A 6,997-nucleotide genomic window follows, 5' to 3' on the forward strand; every position below is an offset into this window, starting at 1 on the left:
CAAGATGGTGGAGGGGGTGCCAGAGACCCCTGGTCCTCTCCCAACCCTGCCTCTTCCCGGTGCCCCTGGACTGTGCCAGTCTGGGAGACTCAGATGTGGAGGTGGAAGCCAGCTCCCTCCCCTCTGTCCACCATCTGCTTGTTTCCCTCTTGGCTGTCGCATCCTGTTTATTGGTTACATCCTTCCTGATTAGACAGACCCTCCTTTACCACAACCTCTGCTTGGCAGTAAACATACTTCTCTTTCACAACATGAGTTTCCTCAGTCACTTACCAGTAGTCAGACTGTCCAGTGATTCTTTTCAAAAACACAAACTGCTTCCAGGTACCCCCACAGTCTGAGGTCCCCCAGACGCACTTGTTCCTGCACATTCTTGACTTCCCACTTCTTCAGAATCCAGCTCAGCAGCCTCAGTGCTCTCGCCCTGTTTGGGGACCTCGTGTTCCTTTAGGGAATGCAAAGTCCTTTCTGCTGGGATACAGAGGGGCTGATCCCAAGCAGAGCAAGGGGAAACGGAAGTCCAGAGTGAGAGGGAAGCATATCTGGGGTCCACGGCTGGGTCCACAGTCACTCGTGGTCCTGCCTCTGGTGAAGTGGCCCCACTGCCCTGGTCTGGTCCTCCTGGGGATGAACCGTGAGTAGTCTGGAGGGCAGAGCCCAAGAGATCTGGTTTCTGGTTCCAACTCTGCCCCAGGGTAACTCATGACCACAGGTGAGTCTAGTCCCTGCTCTGAGCCTCAGTTTCCTACTCATAAGGTGAGCAGATTGGTCTAAAATTGTGGTCTGGAGCCCTAGGATTCTGGTGAGGCAGTGGGGTAGCAAGTAGGGTGTTGGCCTCACCCAGCACCTTCTCTACCCCGAGCAGCCTGGCATGAATCAAGCTCCACCCAAGATCTCATTTGAAAATAAGATTGGACACAACCATTGCTCATCTTTAGGATGCTGGTTCATAAACCAAGGTACAGAAAGAAGAGGGAGTACTATACAGTTGGAAAAAATGAGGACGCTCTCAAAATAATAATAAGGAAATATCTCCAGGATATATTTACTCAAAACAGCAAGATACAAAATGATGTCTAGTATGCTATTTGTATGTAACAAAATGGGGAGAAAAAAAATTAACCTGTATAAATTTGATCTGCATCAAGAAGCACGGGAAGGACTCCCGTGTGTGCCATGGAGCAGTTATCTGGTACTGACAGGAGAGGGGAGCTGAGGGGAGAGTGGAGGGAGCCCCAGGTAGAAGCAAGGTTTCTCACTGTATGGCTTTTTAGAGCATTTTGATTTTGAAACATGTAAGGAAATTACTTTTTATGACAACAAAATTTAAGTTTGAAAAATATACCATGTGGAGAAGAAGGGTCAGGGAAAGGATAGTTGGCCAGATGGTCTCCATATGCCCTGCAGCCTTGATGGACAGGCTGGGGGAGGAGCTGAAAGATGCCCACACATGCCTGTCTGCAAAGGCAGAGGGATGGGAGTCCCCTTAGGTCCCGGGGTCTGGGGCAGAGGAGCTGTGGCACCCAAGCCCACCTGCTGGGTGGTCAGGGCCTCCCCCAGCCCTTTAGCACACACAGCTGATGGACAAGCCCCCGGTTCCAAGGCTCAGGCCCTTTCCTAGCTCTCTGCCTGGCCTGGGCTCCCTGTCTGCGGGGCAGCGGCCAGAGCCGCCCCACCCAATGGGTGGAGCCTCCTCCACACAGCGATGACTCCAGCTGACGCCAGCCCCAGACTGTGGCCTGAGCCGCGTCCAAAACAGAGTCCAGGGCACAGATGTTCCCATTTTCTGGCTCTGGACCAGCTTCTTGGAAAAATCACGGAGCCGGCCTTCCTCAATTTACCTTTGAGTGGAGAGAAGAGGGACCCTTTTCTCCTGCGGCCTCGGGCACCTGGCTCTCTGCCCTGGTTGGGGGCAGCAGTGCTGGCTGCCAATCCATACGGCCCTTGTCTGTGTGGCTGGCTCCTGTCTGAAGGTCCCTGTGCAGAAGCGGGTGGGTGGAAAGAGGATGGTGAGGTTCCAATCAGCCCTTGCCAAAAGTCTCCACACTCCTGGCATTTTCTGGCTGGCTTGCCAATAGGAAGTGGTCTGGCTGAGATGGGAGCGCTGCTGCAGGACCTATGGGTGGGGCACTGCAGTCACAGCAGGGCACACAGGAGCAAGGAGATGACTCCTGGAACCAAGAGAAGAGGGAAAGGGCTCAGCATTTACCGAGGTTCTATTACCTGCTGAGCTTTGCAAGGAGACAGACCTGTATTCAAACCCAGGCTCTGTCAGGGAGTAGCTGTGTGACCTTGTTTAAATTACATAATGTACTCTCTGAGCCTCAGTTTCATAATCTATAAAATGGGGATGACAATAATAGTATCTCTGAAGATGAAATGAAATAGAGGTAATAAGTCACCTAATCAGACATTTTGTACGAAAAAGTATTGGCTACTCTCTCCCTTTGGGTATAAATTTCAAGGTCAATGCCAAACAGAGTTTAAGATCCAAACTCACATGACTGGGTTCAAATCCCAGCTCTGCCACTTACTACCTGTGTGATCTTGGGCCAGCTAACCTCTCTGTGCCTGTGAAAATGGGGACAGTGAGTACATAGTTCACAGGGCTGCTGGGAAGAACAAATGAATCCAGAACAGTGCTTGACCTGCAGTGAGCACGACACGTGTGACCTCTTATAATTGTTGTGTCAACGACAGCCCAGCTGCAGCCCAAGTTCTCATGGACCCTTTCTTAGCTGACAAAACGTGTGAGCTGTAATCTGAGGTCTCTTCCAGAGACAGCTTGGCTGGTGAGGGTTCGTCCTAGTTGGACTTTTCTGGGTCTGCTTCTGACCAGGGGTGGGGAGATGGGGGGTGGATGCTCAGGCCAAGCCCATCCCCTCACCTCCACTCCAACCTGCATCTGTTTTCCATAAATCCTTCCAGCGCTTTGCCTGGAAGGAGAGTGAGCTTCCTCAGGAAACAAAGTTCTCCAAAACCACCCATCTGGGCAACCAGGCTGCTCATGGGGTGGGAGTGTGGGTCCCTCTGGGCCTCCTTCCCTCCTTACATTGGCCCTGACAAGCCTCAGGGCCAATGACACTCTCTTAGCACTACTGTCAAGGGAAGTCACTCCCCTTGTCCCAGCTGCAGCCGGCCTGCCCCTCAGGCTCCCGGCTGCCCACTGCTGCCAGCAGCACAGCATCCCTCAGGCCACCTGGTGACCGCAGTGGTCCAAGTCCGTGCTGAGCTGGGGCCAGCTGCCCATCAGCCCAGACCACCCCCACCCCCCCCAGTAACACTCTTGTTGCTAGTCTGGGACCACTCCTTATGCAAAACGAAAGAGCTTGTGGTTCTTTCTGTCACTTTGGGCAGAAGGAGGCACTTCCAGAATATTCTGTTGCTGCACCCTGGCAGAGCCTGGCAGGGCCCCAGATTCCTCCATCATTTCTTTCACCCTCTGCCCCCTACCACAACACTCTGGCACCCCAGCTTTCTTCTTCCCCCCAAACTCAGTTTAAGCTTTGTTCCTGTTGTCAACTGGAACTTGCTCAAATATAGGCACATAAAGACACCATTTTCTATATCTTCAAGTAAATAGGGCAGGTCAGCCAGCAGCCCATTAGTAGGAAGCCATAACTTTTGTCTTGAAGTAAGCCTGATATGTTATGAGTATATTATTATGGCCCTCTTATAAAATAGAATGCAAAACTCTACATTTACTTTCAAGTAAAACAGGAGACTTCAAAGATAAACACTAGAATATAGATCCACCAAGTAAGGGTATTGTCTCTTTCGTTCATTAATATATTCTCAGTGCTGAGAAGAGGGCCTGGAACAGATGTTTGCTGACTGTATATAGCACAAGAGTACAGCCTGAGGATCCAGGCTGGACCTCCTGACCTATGCATTCCAGCCCTTCTGCCTTTAGGGAAAATGTTTGAGAATCAGTGATTCGTGTGTTATTTCATTTCATCCTCCTAACAACTCCAAGGTATTGTGTGATGCACACCTCCCTGCATGGATCCATTGAGAACCTGAATTCCCCACCGTATTTGAGGATGCCTCCCTCTTGTGAGTCTTGGTGAGAGACTGGGCCTCACCCTAATAAGAAACTTAAAAGGCCAGACAAATATTTGACCTGACCCACAAGTGGGGCCTGGTCACACACCTAAGGAAGAGGTGACACACAGAAACCAGGTCACATCAGAATTCCTTCTGTTGGGGCTTGAAGTAGCTAGCATCCAGTGTGTGCTTCCAATGGCCAAGGTGCCTGGACCAGCCTGCCCAGCACCACTCCTTCCTTGTCTGAGACTGTTCTCAGGCTGGTCCCTCCCTAATAATTCTCCAAGCTACCCAGCATCCTTCTAGTATAGTTGTCCTCTGCTTAAGTTGCCAGAGAGGTTTTCTGCAGGGAGTAATCAAGAATCTTCATGTCTAAAAGCAAGTACTATTATTTCCATTTTCTGGATGAGGAAACTGAGGCTTACAGTAGCATTGCTTGAGTACAGTACTAATTGTGCCAGGCTGTCTTCTGGTCTCAGTTCAGGGATGGGGGGCAGGTTAGGCATGTAAGGGGAAAGGCCCTGAGATGACAAAGAGGAATTGGAACCGTTCTCAGTGGCTAGAGAGAGGGAAGTGATTAGGCTGTAGAAGTAGAAAGGGCTCAGAGCATACTGGGCTTTGGAGGTGACGCTTTGGAATTTGTGTTTCATCCTAAGAGAAGTCGTCAAAGGTATCTTAGTTTTTCAGTCCAAAGAGAAATTGAGGGAAAGGATGGAAATAGAGGCATCAGCTGGAAGCTTATGGCAGGTGTCCAGTGAGAGGGATGAATGGATTACAAGTACATCTTTGTTCAAGGCTGCCTTTCACTGGGCAAGCCTCTGTGACCACCCCTCCACTTCATTGTCTCTGACCCTCACACTAACACTAACCATCTACAGATCAGGAACAAGAACCTCAGCAGGGCTAGCACTCAGGACCTCCCAGCCCGGAAACCACTGAGCGGGGCCTGGCCTCTGGCCCTCTGCCCACCAGGTCCTGCCCTTCCCTCGACTGCACCTCGGGCCAGGCTCCTGGGGCTTCCAAATGGCAGGGGAGCTTCAGCCGTGGTCGCTGTCTTCCAGCCTTTTCCTTCCCTTAGAGGAAAGATGCTAGCTCACATAGAAAGAACTTTTATTATAAGTCTGCCCCTCCTTTCCGTAGACTCCAGTGAGTCCCGGGTGCCGTTAACTCTGAACCTCCAGGCCCGGCCAGCTCCCCCTTAGCCTGAGCTCTTCCTCCAGACGGAGGGTCTTGGGTGGGGGTCCGTCAAGCAGAACCGCTCCCGCCTCCACTGGAGGACACCTCGGGAGCAGAGCTGGGACTGGTTGGCAGGGCGGAGTCTGTATCCCTCTCCCTCTGTCCGAGCCCTAAACACTGGGGGGATGGGCAGGGCAATGAAGAGGTGAGGATGTCCAGTCTTGAGCGAGGGACCAGCTTAGTGCCCTAAACTCAGGTCCCCAACAGCACCCCCTGGGCTCCCCAGCACCTGGGAACAGAGGCCAGAGGTTCTGCCAGGAAACACAGCACATCGCTTGAACTCAGGGTGCTGGGCCCAGGCCAGCGTTTGCCTTTTCTTCCACGTCTCAGCAAAGCTACTCAAACCCTCTCAACCCCCAGCAGGAAAAGCATATGTTCTTTCCATATAGAGGAGAAATTGTTCCACGAGTGAGTAAGGTTCTTGGGCGCAGAGCCAGGCTCAGCCCGCAGCATGCTGGGCAGGAAGCAGGCAGCATTCGTACCACTCCTGGAACCAGACTGGGCTGCATCCTCACCTTCCAAGATCTTTGGATGGGGCTGGGCTCTGGGGAGCAGGGGCGGGACGTGTACCTGAAGACAGTTAGCAGGTCAGGGTAGAGAGTCCTTTCCCTGCATAGAAGCTCTTTTCTCCATTCGGGCTGGGCTGTGGGCAGAGGAGGGAGGGAAGGAGGGAAGACTACGGGGTTTGAGAGGGGCGGGCGCCCTTTCCAATCCCTTCCTCATTCCAGCAGCAAACAGGTCTGAGTCAGAGGTGACCCCGGTGAGCTCAGAGAGGCAGGGCCACTTTAGACTGTCCTTTCCAAACACCCCAGATTCCCCTTGATGCCTTCAGGGTGAGGGGGCAGGAGATGATCACGTCCCTGTGTCGCAGTTCATTCTGCCAGAGCCCCGTGAACGTACAGGTCTTTCCAAAGCCAGCCTTGGGCTGGAGGACGCAGCTGCTTCCCTGGGCTCAACTGAGTCCTGGTGTCTATTTGACTCGTTTGTTAAGCATCCACTGAGCATGGGGCTGGGGAATTGGGCAGAGAAGGGACGGGGAGGCCAGTGTTGGGGTGGGTGGAGGGGCAGAGGGGAAATTGGTCAGGCTCCACATAAGGGAAAACATTGAAGAAACTGGGGACGTTTAACCTGGAAAGTCGGAGACTCAGGGTTGAGACGGGAGACATGAAGATGATGTGAAGATGGGTGGCAGGTCACCATGTAGAGGTGACACTGGATTTATCCTGGTTGGAAGCTTCAGTGGGGAAGCCCTGTGTGTATAGATCAGGGACCTCAGCCCTCCCTCTGAGCAGAGCTTAGGAGACAGTGAATCATCTGTCCTTGGACATATCCAGGCCAAGGGTCCATGGCCCCCCGGTGAAAGGAGTCAGGTGGCAGGTGGGAGGTGGAGTAGGGCTCAGGCCTCAACCTGGTGGCCTGTGGTCCAGAGACAGCCCTGAAGATGTTCCCATGGGCCAGGGTTTCTGCACAGCCAAGGTCAGCTGGGCCGAGTGGCAACCGCCCAGTGCGGCCGGGCCTGCATTCCTAGTTCTGACAAATATCAGACCTGGGTCACTCACTTGTTCCCGGACGGGCCCCTTAGGCATTTGGGTTGTGAGCCCTGACCACACTCATCACCCTCCGCCTCTCTAGGTTCACCCACAGGCCCACCTGGGGCAGGAGGGGAGGCGGCAGGACCTTCCCACGGGCTCAGGTGGGAGCACATGGCACGAGT

The sequence above is a fragment of the Neophocaena asiaeorientalis genome, unplaced genomic scaffold (assembly GCF_003031525.2).
Source record: "Neophocaena asiaeorientalis asiaeorientalis breed wild unplaced genomic scaffold, Neophocaena_asiaeorientalis_V1.1 scaffold346, whole genome shotgun sequence".
Taxonomy (NCBI): domain Eukaryota; kingdom Metazoa; phylum Chordata; class Mammalia; order Artiodactyla; family Phocoenidae; genus Neophocaena; species Neophocaena asiaeorientalis.